The sequence below is a fragment of the Lepus europaeus genome, chromosome 13 (assembly GCF_033115175.1).
Source record: "Lepus europaeus isolate LE1 chromosome 13, mLepTim1.pri, whole genome shotgun sequence".
Classification (NCBI taxonomy): domain Eukaryota; kingdom Metazoa; phylum Chordata; class Mammalia; order Lagomorpha; family Leporidae; genus Lepus; species Lepus europaeus.
This window is the reverse complement of record NC_084839.1, coordinates 23,213,914-23,231,823: the sequence shown is the minus strand read 5'-3', so window position 1 is coordinate 23,231,823 and position 17,910 is coordinate 23,213,914. Positions and strand designations below refer to the sequence as shown.

Genomic DNA, 17,910 nt, shown 5'->3' with positions numbered 1-17,910 from the left:
TACTCTCCAATTGACCACCATGGCCATAGCTGGGCTGATCCGAAGCCAGGAGCCAGGAGCTTCCTCTGGGTCCCCAACGTGGGTGCAGGGGCCCAAGGACTTGGGCCATCTTCTACTGCTTTCCCAGGCCACAGCAGAGAGCTGGATCGGAAGAGGAACAGCCAGGACTTGAACCGGTGCCTATATGGGATGCTGGCACTGCAGGAGGTGGCTTTACCCACTACACCACAACGTCAGCCCCCAGAGCCACTTTCAATCTCTCCCTTTTTGTGACTCAAACTGCACAGCCTTTCCAGGGCTGCCCTGCAGGTGGAGACCACTTCCTTAAAGGCCTCGGTCTTCCCACTGCCCTTGAGGAAAGTTGCCCACATAGCCAAGGTGGGAGCAGCGGATGCTTCTAGGGCCTAACCCAGAGCTGTCAGAGGAGTGATGTGGGCTCTCCCTTCTGGAAAGATCTAGACTGTGACTGCTATGATGAGTGGTCCAGTTGGGAGAAAATTGAAATTTGTTATTGTTTGAACTGCTGATATGTGGATTATTTTTATTTTTTAATTTTTGACACACCGATCTATCTAAACCTAGAAGGAGAGTTCTCCCTCCTCTATCTCAGAGACTGGCAATGTCAGCTGTGCCCTTACACTGATGCCGGGGCAGCCGTGCAGACAGTGGCTCCAGCTCTGGCCACCCTGCTCCTGTCACTGAATCGCTCCCAACCAGAAGATCCCCATCACTACTCCCTAGTAGGCCAGAAGCGGATACCAGTGCAGGGCATGTGCCCCTGACCGTTAACAACTGGGCTGTTTTTTTTTTTTTTTTTTTTTCTCCAGAATGAGATGTTGGAAAAGACATGCACACATCATGAAACAGACAAACTGCATTAGGGCTCTCCTGGGAAGCCACCACTCTGAACCCCTGTGTGTGCTGGAGAGGAGGAGAGAGGGCCTGCCATGGCTTCAACCACAGGATGGGGCTGTGGGGGACAGATGAGGAGCTCGTTTCCTCTGGCAGTGTGGCTGTTAGACCAGTGTGTGTGTGCAGAAAAGATCCAGCTCTCACTCTTTGTCTATAAATAGCGATACTTTCTTCAACTGTAAAAAAAGAAATCTATGTGTCTTATTGCACCTATAGCCTTACCTTTCAGCAGAAAGGCAAATGGATGAACCACACGCTCTCTCATGAGTCCAGACCAGGAGAACTAGAAGTTGTTTACCATTTCCATTCATATTTTTGTACTTTTATTCTATGTGTTAATATCCAGATTCAATACCATATTATTGGTATGTGTATTTAAGATTTATTTGTTAATTTGAAAGAGTTATATAGAGAGAAGGAGAGACAGAAAGATCGTCCAGCTGCTAGTTCACCCTCCAGATGACCACAACAGCCGGGGCTGAGCCACGGTAAAGCCAGGAGCCAGGAGCTTCTTCCAGGTCTCTCACATGGGTGGCAGGGGCCCAAATACTTGGGCCATCTTCTGCTGCTTTTCCCAAGCCATTAGCAGGGAGCTGGATCAGAAGTGGAGCAGCTGGTACATGAACTGGTGCCATATGGAATGCCAGCACTGCAGGTGGCAGCTTTACCCACTACACTAAAACGCCAACCCCACATGTATGTTATCTACCTGAATGGTATTGTACTATTCCTAACCTCTTAAAACGTTTTTTGTATTCAACATTGTTTTGATTTCATACACACACACACACACACACATATATATACATATATATATGTACAGATGTAGTTCATTCATTTTAATTTCTTTTTCAATTTGTATTTATTTATTGTTCATTTTGCTTGAAAGGCAGAGAGATAGAGAGACAGAGATCGCCCATCCACTAGTTCATCCCCAAATGCTTACAACACCAGGGCTGAGCCAGCCAAAGCCAGGAGCCTGGAACTCAATCCAGTCTCAAGTGGGTAGCAGGGACCTAAGGACTTGAACCATCGCCTGTTGCTTCTGTCAGAAGAGGAGCTGGAACTTGAACCAGGCACTCCAATATGGATACAGCTGTCCCCAGCAGGGACTCAACTGCTGGGCCAAACACCCAACCTCATTTTAACTTCTACACGGCATTATATCGTAAAGCTGTCTACAGTGTGTTTATCCACTCTATTAGCTTTTCGTCACTGTGATAAAATACTCAAGATGAGCTACTCAGTGGAGGGAGTTTATTGTGGCTCATGGTTTTCAAGGCTCACAGTCCAAGATAAGGCAGGCCTGGTTTGACCATCTGGGGAGCCCGGAGGATGGCACTGGAGGGGTGTGGGCAAGAACAGTCACATGAGAAACCAGAAAGCAGAGACGTGAGGCCCAACTCAGCTTTTATAACCAACCCAACCCCCTAGAGAGAACTACCTCCAGAGAGCGTACCCCAGTGACCTACAGGCCTCTCAATAGGCTCACCCCCAAAACATCATAATTGGATTAAATTCCACTCTTAGCACCATTAACTTATCACTTTGAGGATTAAATGTCTGCATGAGTTCAGAAGTCATACCCTGGTCAAACCATGACATCTACTCGACAACTGATGAGTGTTAGGTCATTTCCACTTCTTCGAACATTTTTAATAATTACTTTGACATAAACAAACATTTTAAATGAGCCAGTGCTGTGGCGTATTAAGTTAAGCATCTGCCTGTGGCGCCAGCATCCCATATGGGTGCCAGTTCCCTATATGGGCACCAATTCGAGTCCTGGCTGCTCCATTTGGGAACCAGCCCCCTGCTAACGGCCTGGGAAAGCAGTGGAAGATGGCCCAAGTGTTTGGGAGACCTGGAAGAAGCTCCTGGCTTTCGATGGGCCCAGCTTCAGCTGTTGCAGCCATCTGGGGAGTAAACCAGCAGGTGAAAGACCTCTCTCTCTGTCTCTCCCTCTCTCTGTAACTCTTCCTCTCAAATAAATAATGGCCGGGTCTGGGCCAGGCCAAAGCCAGGAGCTCAGAACTCCCTCCTGATACTTGGGCCATCTTCTGCTGCCTTCCTGTGTGTATTAGCAGGGAGCTGGATCAGAAGTGGGGCAGCTCAGACTCAACCGCTCTCTGATATGGGATGCTGACGTTGCAAGCAGAAGCTTAACCCCTGAACCACCATATCAGCCCTTCAGATTTTTTACAGACTCTCAAAAAATCAGACTCTTCATGAAAAAATTACTTGACTCACATTCAAGTAAAATACATTTTTTTGGTATATTTCTTTTTTCTGTGAGAAAGCAGTAGAAAAATTTCTGGTCATTCGACTCTTAAAAATAAGGACAGGAAACAACACGTTTAAAGTAAACATCTCACAATCAAAATGTAGACTTTGGTTGATCCCATGACTAGAAAGGAAGCCCTTAGGACTTTCGGTTTCTAAGTTCACATTTCCCAAATGTTCTAGTTTGTTTTGACAGGCCTACGTGGCTTTGATATCTAATCAAAGTCACTTTGATTTTTGTTATTTATCTCCTTCTGGATTTTTGGCCTCAGGTTCTGCTGTTGCGCAAATAGAGCAAGATTTTAATTCACTGGAACACAAGCCCCTGTTTGGTGGGATTTTTTCTTCCACTCTAAGGCAAAGGGTCAAACTTGCCCTTCCCCATATTTAAGGAGAGGTTGGCACCCAACCCATTTATATTAGCATGATCAGTTCCCTTCCCTTCAGCAGTGGTGTCCTGTCTAATGGCCTCTACCAGCCTCAGTGTCTCAGCTGGATGTGAGGAGCTGACTTTTGTTCAGTAAAGGGTATTTTACGAGGGAGTGAGTTGAATGTTCTTTTTTTTTTTTTTTTTGACAGGCAGAGTTAGACAGTGAGAGAGAGAAACAGAGAGAAAGGTCTTCCTTTTTCCGCTAGTTCACCCCACAAGTGGCCGCTAGAGCCAGTATGTTGCGGCCAGCGCACTGCGCTGATCCAAAGCCAGGAGCCAGGTGCCTCCTCCTGGTCTCCCATGCAGGTGCAGGGCCCAAGGACCTGAGCCATCCTCCACTGCCTTCCCAGGCCACAGCAGAGAGCTGGACTGGAAGAGGAGCAACTGGGACAGAATCTGGTGCCCCAACCAGGTCTAGAACCCGGGGTGCCGGCGCCACAGGCAGAGGATTAGCCAAGTGAGCTGCAGCACTGGCCAGAGATGAATATTCTAAGAACAATTTGATGCTGGAGAGAACCTGGCTCACAACAAAATGCGGCTTGCAGAGGGCACAGTGAGTGAGTGGAGAAGAGAACCAGAAAGTCCAGGAGGGTTGCACTGGCAGTGGGGAGGCTCAGGGAAGACCTGGAAGGGAAAATTTTCCTAGGCGCATGTGTGAACGATTTCTCATGTTATCTTGTTGGGGAGGCAAGCAGCCATTTTGATCTCTGTTAATACTTCAGAGTTTGGCTGTGGTCCTGCGTTCTTCACCTGTGTCTGTGCTACCTCCTCCAGGCGCGCTCCTGTCTCTTCACACGCATCCTCCATCCCGTGTGTGGACAGCACAGCCTGACCTCACTCCTCCTCCGTCTGGGTCTCAGTGTTTGCCGTCCCCAGGCTGTGCCCACACTCCTGCGATTTGGGATTGCGCCTCCTCCCTCCCCCAGAGCAAGCTCCCGTGTTCCCTTTCTGTCTGGGACACCTTCCAGTGTAGAAGTGGAGGAGAAGTAAAGGGGAATAAACATGTTCTAAACCCCTTGGGCTGTCCAAGATATTTAGAAACGTCTAAATAACTGCTGGAATGATGCGCACCTGCCAAGGTGCTAGGGGGAGGGTTTGAATGAAGTTAGTAAAAAAAAAAGAAAAGTAATATGAGAAAAAAGGCAAAAACAGTGGTGCAAATAGAAAGCATAGTAAGACAAGCTTAAATCTTTTTTTTTTAAGATTTTATTTATTTAATTGAGAGGTAGAGTTACAGACAGTAAGAGGGAGACAGAAAGAGAGGTCTTCCATCCACTGGTTCACTGTCTCCTCAAATGACCACAATGGCTGGAGCTGAGCCAATCTGAAGCCAGGAGCCAGGAGCTTCCTCCAGGTCTCCCACATGTATGCAGGGGCCCAAGCACTTGGGCCATCTTCTACTGCCCTCCCTGGCCATAGCAGAAAGCTGGATTGGAAGAAGAGGGGCCAGGACTAGAACTGATGTCCAAGAAATCTTATGTGATCAGTAATTATAATGAATGTAAAGAGACTAAATTGTTTCAACAAAGGTAATCCAAATTACTTAAAAACAAAAAAAAGCTAAAGCTAAATATATGCTCTTTGTAGCAGAAATTTTAAGTATGTGAAAGTAGAGGCAGTAGCATTGAAAGATCAGGGGCAGCACTGTGGCCTATTGCACTGCCAGCATCCCACAGCAGAACGCTAGTGCAGGTCACAGATGCTCCACTTTCTACCCGGCTTCCAAGTGTGGGAAGCCCTTGGGTGACCACTCAGGTACTTGGGCCCCTGCCACCCATGTAGGAAACTTGTATTGAGTTCCCAGCTCCCCAGCCCTGGCCAGCCCCAGCCGTTGTGACTGTTAGGGGAGTGAACCAGTAGATAGAGCTTTCTGTCTCTCCCTCTCTCCATCACCTGCCTTTCAAGTAAATAAATAAATACACATATATAAACTAAAGAGTAAGCTATATCACACAAACACTAAGAAAATTAAGCTGGTGTAGCTTTATTAATGTTAGGTGTGGGGGTAGGTGTTTGGCGAGTAGCTAATTTGCCACCAGGAACACCCAAATCCCATAATCAGGGTGCCTGGGTTCCAGTCCCAGCTCCACTTCCCATTCCAGCCTCCTGTTAATGTGCACCTTGTGAAGTAGCAGCTGATGGCTCAAGTGTTTGATCTCCGCCTCCCATGTAGGAGACCTGTATTGAGTTCCCAGCTCCCAGTGTGAGCCCCACCCCAACCCTGGCCACTACGGGCATTGGGGAGTAAGCCAGCAGATGGAGTTATCTGTGTATGTCTCTCTGCACCTCTCAAATAATAAATAAAAATAGAAACAATAACAGAGGAGAAATAAATAAATTCACAATCATAGTGGGAGATTTATAAAAAAAGATTTCTTTCAGTAATTTGGAGAAAATACTCAGAGAAAAATCAGTAGGAAATAGAAGATTTAAGATGTACAGTTTCCAAAAATTAATCTAATATATAGAGAGCACTACCCCTAACACACACTGCCAATCACATACACAGCAATTACAAAAATTCTCCATATGCTGAGCCTAAAGTTGGTCTCAAGAATTATGTTCTTGGGGGCTGGCACTGTCGCATAGTGGGTGGAGCCACCACCTACAGTGCTGGCATCCTGTATGGGCACCGGTTCAAGACCTGGCTGCTCCACTTCCAATCCAGCTCTCCGCTGGGGCTTGGGAAATCAGAAGATGGCCCAAGTGCTTGGGCCCCTGCACCCATATGGAAGACTCGAGAGAGGCTCCTGGCCTCATGACTGCAGATCAGCCCAGCTCTGCCTGTTGCAGTCATTTGGGGAGTGAACCAGTAGATGGAAGATCTCTCTCTCTCTCTCTCTCCCTCTCTTTCCCTTTCTCTCTCTGCCTCTCTGTAACTCTGCCTTTCAAATAAATAAATAAATCTTTTAAAAAATTATGTTTTCTGACAAGTATGCCACCATGCTAGTAAGTAGTAACAAAAATATAACCTGAAAGTACTTCTGTGTGGAAGTTAAGACACATACCTCTTAGTAACTGACAAAGAAATCAAAATGGAGTTTAAAAAATATTTGGCACTGGGGCTGGCATTGTGGCACAGCCAGTTAAGCCACAACCTGTGACACCATCATCCCATACGCGCACTGGGAGGAGGCCGGGTTGCTGCACTTCCAATCCAGCTCCCTGTTCGTGTGCCCTGCAAGGCAGCAGAAGATGGCCCATGTACTTGGGCCCCTGCACCCATGTGGGAGTTCCAGGCTCCGAGCTTCGGCCTGGCCCTGATCAGGCTGTTGTGGCAATTTAGGGAGTAAACCAAGATCTCTGTTTCTCTCTCTCTCTCTGTGACTCTGGCTTTCAAACAAACAAATATTTGAAAAGAAGAGATTATATGGCACTGAATGGCAATGAAAACAGATGGAGAAGTTGTGAGGTGCAGGTTCCGTCCTACAGCGTAGGGGCGGGGGGCGTGCTCCACATCCTCACTGGCACTGAGTGACGCTGGCAAGACCGCGTGGAACAGAGCTGCAAGGGCTCCAAAGAGGCCACAGTGGCAGGTGGATGTGGAAGCCGTCCAGAATCCAAAGTTCCAAACCGCTGGAGAATTTAACATTTTTTCCCTTTGGAATCTATTGGCCTGAATGCAAGGCAACCCACAAACCTGGAAGTGGGAAACTGCACAGACAGAACTCCAAGAGGAGCCCCTCAGGGCTCAAGACTGTTCCAGGTGAGGAAAAGAGGCCCCTAAAACAGCAGAGAGAGTGCAGGAGATCCCTCATGGTTTTCGTTTCTCTGTTATTTTACGCCCAGCCTGGAAGTGATCCATGGCAGGAGGGGCACTGGGGGTCCACAGGAGACAGAAACTCGAGGCAGGGGAAACTTCTTGATCAGAATGGCAGTCCGAGGGTGAACGGGGACCCTCCATTGCCTTTCCTCTGTCTGCTCCTGCCTCTAGGACCCAGGTGTGAGCACGAGAAGCGAATGGCAGAGCCTGTCAGTAAAGCCCTGTGTTGTTGCCCAGAGAAGCAGAAAGCACCAGGATGGAGAGGAGGGGTTCCAGAAGCAGACCCCATCAAGTTTTATGGGCTCCTGGGATGGCTTTCCTGTTGAATATGCATGGAGCTGACCTAAACCGTATGCCCTGGAGGATGAAGGGCATCGCTCACCATGCAGGTCCCCGACCCGCCACTAGGAGGCACGCGTCTGCCGCAGGTCCCGAGAGCACTGCAAAGGCTCTGAAGGGAACTGGTCTGGAGAACACAACCCACAGGAGGTCACAGCCAAACAGGCTGTCTACTAGCAAAGCGTCTCAATGTCCAGGATACAACCCCAAAGTACTTGGCATATGAAGGACCAGGAGATCCCCATTTACACAGGAAAAAACAATCAACAGACGCCAGTGCTGAGACTGAATTATAAAGCCACTGTTAAAGAAATGCCGAAAGTGTGAGTACTCTTGGAATGAATGAAAATCTCAATGAGGAAACAGGAAACAAAGAAGAACCAAATGGAAATTTTAAAATTGAAAAACAAAGCAACCGGGGCCAGCACCATGGTGTAGTAGGTTAATCCTCCACCTGCACTGGCATCCCATATGGGCACCAGTTCTGGTCTCAACTGCCCCTCTTCCAGTCCAGCTCTCTTCTGTGGCCTGGGAAAGCAGTAGAAGATGGCCCAAGACCTTGAATCCCTGCACTCACGTGGTAGACTGGGAAGAAGCTCCTGGCTCCTGGCTTCGGATCAGCATAGCTCCGGCTGTTGTGTCCATTTGGGGAATAAACCAACAGAAGGAAGACTTTTCTCTCTGTCTCTCCCTCTCACTATCTGTAACTCTACCTCTCATATAAATAAATAAAATATTTTTTAAAAATTAAATTTAATTTAAAAAATGAAAAACATAGCAACCAAAATATGTCATGGATTCACTATTAAATTACTCCTATAGCCACTGTAACAAATGAGAAGAAATTCAGTGACTTAAATAAATTCTGTTATGGTTCTGAGGGTCAGACTAATTTATTTTTATTTGATTTGAAAGGTAGAGAGAGAGAAGGAGATTAAGATCTTCCATCCACTGATTCACTCCCCAAATGCCCACAACAGCCAGGACTAGACCAAGACAAAGCCAGTGGCCCAGAACTCCATCTGTATCTCCATGTGGGTGGCAGGGACTCGTACCTGAGCCATCAGCTGCTGGCTGCCAGGGAATGCATCAGCTGGCACTGGAAGAAGGGATGGCACCAGTGTGGGATGTGAACATCCCGAGTGTGTCTTAACTGCAGCACCAGATGCCCGCCCCTGATTTTGCTTAGCAACAAGTGTTTATTGCTATATACCATGGAGACTTTTCAAAAATTTTCATTATATATTTGAAAGGAAGAAGACACACAGGGAGAGACAGCGTGAGACACAGACAGAACTCCCAACTGCTCCTGGTTCACCACCTAAATGCCCACCCTAGGTGCAGGCCAAAGCCAAGAGCTGGGAGTATATCCAGGTCTTCTACGTGGGTGGCATAAGCCCAATTATTTGAGCTGCCACCATCGCCTCCCAGAGTTTGCATTAGCAGGAAACTGTTGTCAGGAGCCAGGGTCAGGAATCGAACCTAGGCACTCTGATACAGGATGCAAGTGTCCTAACCAGCATCTGGATCGCTAGGCTGAATGCCCACCCTTGAAATGCTTCTTACAGACCTAAAATCAACACGGCGGCAGGCTTCTTTTGGAAATCCCGGGACAGAATGATTTCCTTGCCTTTTCCAGCCTCTGGAGGCTGCCTGCATTCCTTGGCTCGCGGTGCTTTCCATCCTCCCAGGGGAGGGTCTGCAGTTAAGACGCTGAGAGTCCCTAGGTTTGAGTCACGGCTCAGTTCCCAGGCTGGCTTCTGGCCGATGCGTACCCTGGGAAGCAGCAGGGGATTGCTCAAGTACTCGGAGAAACAAAATGGAGTTCCTGGCCCCTGGCCTTGGCCTGGCCCGGCCCTGGCTGTTGCAGGTATTTGGGTAGTGAAACAGTATATGAAAGATTCTTCCTTGGAGCCGGTGCTGTGGCACAGTGGGTTAAAGCCCCAGCCTGTGGTGTCAGCATCCCATATAGGCGCCGGTTAGAGTCCTGGCTGCTCCACTTCCGATCCAGCTCCTTGTTAACGTGCCTGGGAAAGCAGCAGAGGATGGCCCAATGTGGGAGACCCAGAAGAAGCTCCTGGCAAAGAAACTCCTGGCTCCTGGCTCCTTGCTTCGGATCAGAACCACCAGATGGAAGAACCCCCCTCCCATCTCTACCTCTCTCTGTAACTCTTTCAATAAATAAAAGCTTTAAAAAAAAAAAAGATACTTTCTCTCTCTGTGTTCTCTGCCTTTCTTTCTTTTAAAATTTATTTGAAAGGCAAAATGACAGAGAGAGAGAGAGAAAGAGAATCTTCCATCTGCTGGGTCATTCTCCCAAATGGCCGCAAATACCAGAGGTGGATCAGGCTGAAGTTAGGAGCTCGGAACTCCATTCAGGTGTCCCATATGGATGGCAGGGGCCCAAGTACTTGGGCCATCCCTTGATGTTTTCCCAGGCACATTAACATGGAGCTAGATTAGAAGTGAAGCAGGGGCTGACACTGTGGCGCGGCGGGTAGCACTAATGCCTGCAGTACAGGCATCCCATATGGGCACCAGTTCAAATCCCAGCTGCTCCACTTCCAATCCAGCTCTCTGCTATGGCCTGGGAAAGCAGTAAAAGATGGCCCAAGTGCTTGGGCCCCTGCTCTCACGTGGGAGACCTGGAAGAAGCTCCTGGCTCCTGGCTTTGGATCGGCACAGCTCCGACCGTTGCAACCAACTGGGGAGTGAACCAGTGGATGGAAGAACTCTGTCTCTCTGCCTCTCTGTAACTCTGCCTTTCAAATACATAAATAAATCTTTTAAAAAAAAGAAAGAAAGAAAGAAAGAAAGAAAGAGTATCACTCCTAGGAGGAAGGAAGGGAATATCATTATACTCTTAGAACTATATTAAATCTGTTAAAAACTAAACCAGTGCGGCGCCGGCACACCGGGTTCTAGTCCCGGTCTGGGCACCGATCCTGTCCCGGTTGCCCCTCTTCCAGGCCAGCTCTCTGCTGTGGCCAGGGAGTGCAGTGGAGGATGGCCCAAGTTCTTGGGCCCTGCACCCCATGGGAGACCAGGATAAGCACCTGGCTCCTGCCATCGGAACAGCGCGGTGCGCCAGCCGCAGCGCGCCTACCGCGGCGGCCATTGGAGGGTGAACCAACAGCAAAAAGGAAGACCTTTCTCTCTGTCTCCCTCTACTGTCCACTCTGCCTGTCAAAAATAAAAAATAAATAAATAATTAAAAAAAAAAAAAAACTAAACCAAGAATAAAAATTAAGTGTTAAAAATTTTTTAAAAGACAGTGCATTACTCCAACCTCCGCTTTTTTGTCCGTGTTTCCTTTGGGTAAGGATTCTTGTGATTACATTGTGCAGGCCCAGGTCATCCAGAACAATCTTCCTAACTCAGGACTCTTAATTTAAGAGTCGCAGCTGCACCATCCCTTTGCCATATAAGGTTGCCTATCCCCAGGGTCCAGGTTTAGTATGTGGGTGGACATTATTCTGAATGAAGATGACAGAGAAAAGAGCAGGTCACTTAAAGACAGATCAATAGAAATGGTCCACTCTGCACAGCAAAGAGAAAATATTAGAAAACTGTGCAGAGCCTTTATGGTCTATGGGAAAATACTCAAAAGGCCTAACAGTTGCCTCATGAGAGCAGCAGCAGGAGAGGAGAAAGAATGCAAAGCAGAAGAAATATTTGCAGATACAGGGTCTCACGTGCCTAAAGCTGATGAAGCAAAACTGTACAGAAGCAGAATGGTCAGGGAATCCAAACAGGCGAGGTCCAAAGACAGCACAAGCCTAGACACAGCAGAACTGCTCGAAACCCAAAACAAAAGACAAATCCTGAAAGAGCCAAGAAAAATTACACATTACTTATGAGAAGACCCGAGTCTCATGGCTGTGGATTTGCATTGGAAATCATGAAAGCCAGAGGAAGTAGATTAACATTTAGCAGTCCTGCTGGGGTGGTCTTTTGACATCCTGCCCCACTTCCAGTTCCAGCTTCCTGCCAACCTACACCCTGGGAGACAGCAGGTGATGGCTCAAGTACTGGAGCTCTGCTCTGTCACCCACATCGGAGCCTTCGGGGGAGTCCCTGGTTCCCAGCTTTGGCTGGCCTAGCCTTGGTTGTTGTAGGCATTTGGGGAGTAAAGCAGTAGATGAAAGGTAGATGGAAGAGTCTCTCTCTCTCTCTCTCTCTCTCTCTCTCTCTCTCTCTCTCTTTCTCTTTCTCTGTGTGTGTGTGTGTGTGTGTCCTTATGCCTTTCAAATAAATAAAAAGTAAGTACATAAAAATTTAGAATACTTCAAAGATCATATAATTTAATTCCTTCTCTCCAGGGGCCCCTGGAAAGGAGAGGAAAAAATAAGAAAGAAAAATACATACATGACCTAACTCCCCAAGAGCTCTGAGGAGCGGGAGGTGAGAGAGGCATATGCAATGTGATCCAATGAACCTGACTGAGCACTCTGCAAACTTCTGTGCAAAACTGGCTACTCCAGTGTCAATCCCCTGATTGGTTCACTAGATTACCTCATTGGTATACACCTTGACCAATCAGGGAGAACTTCCTGGTTTAGAAACACGGAAATGTTGGAGCCAGGCAGCCTTGAGAAGCAACTTGGGACGAGCAGCCCTTCAGGGCGGGGAGCCCCCTATGGGGCAGGCACTCTCAGCTGCTGGAGAGTTTTCTCTGCTTGTTCCAATAAGCATCCTTGTTGGATGTGGTGACAAGACGAAGAACCTGGCCAAGAAGAGAGCCAGCAACCCAAAAGGCAGCAGTGCTCCTTGAGGGGTCTGGCGGAGAAGGGGAGCTGTGGCCCAGCAGGCCGCAACGCGCAGAGGAGCCAAGCGCAGAGAAGCTGCAACACAAGGAGCTGGAACGCGGGAGCTGTGCTGCTCCTGAAGAAGCCAGGGAAAAGGAGGACCTTCCACGTCTCTCTGCGATGAGACACAGACCCGGGCAACTGGAGCCCCAGGCTCCTTCTGCCTCTCCCACAGCACCGACACAGAACTCCCACAACAACTTGATCGGTGTGAAATCTGACATGTGGAAGGATGGAGTGATTGTCTTCAATCACAAGGCTCATTAATTTCATAACATAAGATATGACCACTTTGGGGCCTGCTATGTGGTGCAGAAGGTTAAGCCACCATCTGCAGTGCCTGCGTCCCATATGGGCGCCAGTTCGAGTCCTGGCTGCTCCACTTTTTTTTTTTTTTTAAAGATTTATTTATTTGAAAGTCAGAGCTACACAGAGAGAGAAGGAGAGGCAGAGAGAGAGAGAGAGAGAGGGAGAGAGAGGGAGAGAGAGATTGTCCATCTACTGGTTCACCCCCCAGTTAGCCACAATGGCTGGAGCTGTGCTGATCCAAAGCCAGGAGCCAGGAGCTTCCTCTGGGTCTCCCACATGGGTGCAGGGGCCCAAGGACTTGGGCCATCTTCTACTGCTTTCCCAGGCCATAGCAGAGAACGGTATCCGAAGAGGAGCAGCCAAGACTCGAACCAGTGCCCATATGGGATGCCAGCACTGCAGGTGGCGGCCTTATCTGTTATGCCACAATGCTAGCCCCTGCTCCACTTTTGATCCAACTCTTTGCTAAAGTGCCGGGGAAAACAGCAGAGGATGGCCCAAGTGCTTGGGCCCTTGCATTTACCTGGGAGACTTGGAGGAAGCTCCTGGCTCCTGGCTTCACCTTGGCCCAGTCCCAGCCATTGTGGCCATTTGGGGAGTGAACTAGAGAGTGGAAGATTCTCTCTGACTCTATCTCTCTCTCTCTCCTTCTTCCTCCCTCCCTCTCTCCCTCCCTCCCTCCCTCCCTCCCTCCTTTCTTCTCTCTCTCTCTGTAACTACCTTCCAAATAAATAAATAAATCTTAAAAAAAGAAAGGAATATATGGCCACTTTTCTATCATCTTAGCCTCCTTAGCTTTACTGGGCATGTACTTCAGCTGTAAATGGCAGAAACTGCTCCAACTAGCTCAAGCAAGAGAGGAAATAATGGAAAGAAGTCAAGGCCTCTGATGGCAGCTCTAGACTGGGGTGCACATGAGCATCTGGGATAAACTGAAGTTAGAACAAGAAGCTCTCCTGCCATTTGTCTATGTTCCAGCCTATATGTGAGTTTACTTTTCCTTGAACCCAGGCCTTGTCCCAGTCCACGTGACAGCAGATCAATAGCTTCTGCATTTTATATGCTGCAGGTCCAAGTGGCTCTGGCCCTCACTAAAATGACCCCGGAGAGAATTGTTCCAACTTGGTTTTGAATGTGTACCTGTGGCCTGGACTATAGTCTGCAAATAGTGCCTACGTCTGTGCTTGGACGTGGAGAGGCATTTCTGGGAAATGAGTCAGAAAATAACAGTAATATATGTGGAAACAATCACTTTCCGTGCAAGGGCCTACTATTTTTTTTGTCCTTGACACACATTTCTCTAGGGTTTCTTTTTTTGGTTTGAAGACTGGATGTTTTATTTATTTAATGCTCTAAAATTAATCAAAATATAGCAGACATAATTACCAACACCACCCAGTAGTACACCCAGCATCTCCAGGGCATCTAACAAGCTGTTTAAAAATATTCTCAAAAGGGCGGGCATTTGGCACAGCAGTAAGGTTGCTGCTTAGGATGCCTGGACTTCATATCAGAGTGCCTGGTTCAAGTCCCGCTCCTCTGCTTCCGATCCAGCTTCCTGCTGATGCACACCCTGGAAGGCAGCAGATGATGGCCCAAGTGCTTGGGTCTCTGCCACCCACATGGGAGACCTAGACTGAGTTCCAAGCTCCGGGCTTCAACCTGGCCCAGCCCTGGCTGTTCCAGGCATTTGAGAAGTGAATCAGAGAATGGAAGAGCTCTCTTTGTCTCTCTGCCTTTCTAGTAAAACAAAACAAAATAAGTATATTTTCTATTTCTACTTCTTTGTGTATGTTGTCTTTAGTTAACTGGTATATTTGATTTCCCTTCTCATTGAACTATTGAGGGAAGTGTTATCAGCAGAAGTGTATGGTGTTGGCAAGAGGTGGTTATTCCTTTCTTCTCACATTTCCACAAAGGGAGAGCAACTTCTGTCCCCAGAAAGACTTAGTTCTGTTCCCACTCCCTCTTCCCCAGGGGAAATTGATGCATCTGATTGTTAAGACTTGGCGATAAGCTCTGGGTGCCTCCTCTTTGGAGTAGCCAGTCCCCCAGCCTTATCCTCAGCTCCCCTTCTTTGGAGAGACAGGCCTAGAGGACAGGGGCAGTAAAAACAGTTCAAGAGCCATATTGGGAAATCCATCTGGCCCAGGTCCAGACCAGCTCGTCTGACTCTGCTTTTCTGAAGCTCGTTGGGACCATGAGCCACCTGGCTCTTACGTGAGCTTTTCCATCAGTGGCCTCTTCTCAAAGCTTAACCCAGAGGCATTCACTCAGAGGGAAAACGGTTCTTCTTTCCTGGAGTGTTACCATCCTTCAGCCACTGCGAGTTGTAGAATTGTTGTACAGCTCATATCCGCGTACCCAAACAGTCATCTTTTCCTCCAGGGTTTCAGGATTTCGTTTCATACTTAGGAAAATCATCAAATCTCTGAAATATAAAGTAATTTTTATAGATCTAGAATGGCAACAGAGATGAATATTTGTGATCATAAACCTAAATTCCACATTAAAATCAGGCAGACCCTTGCCTGAAAGGATGCTAGTCCTTCCCATAGGTTAATTTACATAAAAGGCAGTGTACAACTCTGGAGGAGTCCCCACATCTCGTATGGATTGAAGAAAACATCAGAAATCCCATAAGTTTCTTCAATTTCTCTAAGTTGTATCTTTGAGCAAGTACTCTAACATAAACACTGACACCGTTCCTGGGCTGTTCCACACAGCAAGTATGGCACCTCCATCAAGGATCCAGAGTTAGACACTTTTTTTTTTCTTAAGATTTTATTTATTTACTTGAGAGGCAGAGCTGCAGAGAGAGAAAGAGACAGAGAGAAAGGTCTTCCATCTGCTGGTTCACTCCCCAGATGGCCATAACAGCCAGAGCTGGGCCGATCCGAAGCCAGGAGCCAGGAGTTTCTTCCAGGTCTTCCACTTGGGTGCAGGAACCCAAGCACTTGGGCCACCCTCCACTGTTTTCCCAGGCCATAAGCAAGCAAAGTGCTGGATTGGAAGTGGCACAGCTGGGACACGAACCGCTCAAATTACAGGAGATCTAAAACTCTCACTAGTCCTTTTCAATCACTTTACAACACTTCTTGCAAAATTTTGGTGTCAGAAATAATCCTCTTTGCACCCAGCTTCTTGTTAGAATACCACCGGTTGTCACGTGTTTCATAGATGATTAGTTCAATGGCATGAAACAGTTTTGGACAAATACTTTCTATATTACAGCTTTCTGCCTCCATCAAGGATTTTCTGTAACTGAAATTGTGCAGCATCAAGGCTTCCCCCCACCACCACATACTTCCCATGACATCCCCTGCCACTGGCCAAGGTTTGCACCGCGCTGTTCCGATGGCAGGAGCCAGGTGCTTCTCCCGGTCTCCCATGCGGGTGCAGGGCCCAAGGACTTGGGCCATCCTCCACTGCACTCCCAGGCCATAGCAGAGAGCTGGCCTGGAAGAGGGGCAACCGGGACAGAATCTGGCGCCCCAACCGGGACTAGAACCCGGTGTGCCGGTGCCGCAAGGCGGAGGATTAGCCTAGTGAGCTGCGGCGCCGGCTAGCAACGATATTCCTTAATAGCAGTCATGCTCTCTGTGCTCAAATCTTATTTGGACAAATACAGCAAGAGCTCAAGTCTGGTACATGTAGGCAACTCGTAAGGATCAATCCCAGGCAATCACTTTCCATAAGAAGTAGTGGATTTCCGCCTCCTCACAGCCTTCACAGTCCATGTGTAGATGTGCCCAGGGAAGAACTCAGAGAAGCTCCTAGCAGGCAAAAATTTGCTAATTTCAAAATATGTATATACAGAAACAGAGGTAATAGCCTTGCAGATTTTTTTTTAAAAAGACCTGTGAGGTTTTATTTATTTTCATCTACTTGAAAAGAGAGAGAGAGAGATCTCCCATCTGTTGGTTGACTCCCCAGATGCCTGTAGCATTCTGGGCTGGGACAGGCTGAAGCCAGGAGCTGAGATCGCCATCTGGGTCTTCCACGTGGGTGGCAGTGGCCCAAGAATTTGAGCCATGATCTGCTGCCTCCAGGATGCATGAGCAGGAAGCTGGGTTGAAGTGGAGAAGTAGGCACTGTGATACGGGAGGCAAGCAACCCGGAGACCACTGAACCCACTGCAACCCAGAGCATACCCCAGCCCTGTGACTGGCGGTGGACTTGGCAGTAGGTAGGAGGTAGCAGTAAATGCCTGTTCATCGGACCCCACCCTAGGCCCAAGACCTAGGCCTTCAGCACTTCCTGACAGCCCCTGCCATCTGGGCAAAGCTGGAGGACTCTGAACCTGATGGGTTCATAGCAAAGAAATTGTGACTCAGGATTTGATGTTTTAGGGGCCGACCCTGTGGTGTAGCGGGTAAAAGCTCCCACCTGCAGTGCTGACATCCCATATGGGCGCCGGTTCAAGTCTCAGTTGCTCCACTCCTGATCCAGCTCCCTGATGATGTGCCTGGAAAAGCAGCAGAGGATGGCCAAAGTCCTTGGGCCCCTGCAGCCATGTGGGAGACCCGGAAGAAGCTCCTGGCTCCTGGCTTCTGATCAGCCCAGCTCCAGCTGTTGCAGCCATCTGGGGAGTGAACCAGTGTATGGAAGACCTCTCTCTCTCTCTCTGCCTCTGCCTGCCTGTAACTCTGCTTTTCAAATAAATAAATAAATCCTAAAACATTTTGGTACTTCATTAAGATTTTTTTCTTTATAGAATATAAAATTGAAAAACACAGAAAAATAGAAAAACCAACCAAGCCCTACCATTTAGTTACCATCACTGGGGACATCTTGGTGTGTTTCATTTATTTACTGGTTCATTTAATGAAAACAGTACTTCTAACAAGCGCTATGTAGAACCTGTAGGATTTCCTTCCAATATTTCTCTAGGCATTTTGGTACATGCAAAAATGGTTTCAACATACCTAACATCACAGGAACAGCCTCAATATTCGTAAAAGAAACTTCACTTTCTCAGTTCTATCAATAGCTTTGAACACCTTGGACACTTCAGCTTTAACTGACTCCATTGCTCTCCCCCTTGTTATTCTCACTTCTAATTA

General features: G+C 47.9%; 1 long non-coding RNA gene across 6 annotated transcripts in view; it reads left to right on the top strand.

Moving 5' to 3' along the window:
• The window catches only part of LOC133773014 (uncharacterized), a 28,525-nt gene extending 11,034 nt beyond the window's left edge, over window positions 1-17,491 (top strand). For 3 of the 6 annotated variants that reach the window (XR_009867846.1, XR_009867845.1, XR_009867844.1), the window contains exon 5: window positions 828-1,329. This is a non-coding gene — a long non-coding RNA (uncharacterized LOC133773014). Of the gene's footprint in view, window positions 1-827; window positions 1,330-7,559; window positions 8,424-17,196 lie in introns of those variants that run through there. The other 3 variants (XR_009867849.1, XR_009867847.1, XR_009867848.1) reach the window with 3 other exon arrangements.
• Window positions 17,492-17,910: the final 419 nt, after the last annotated feature.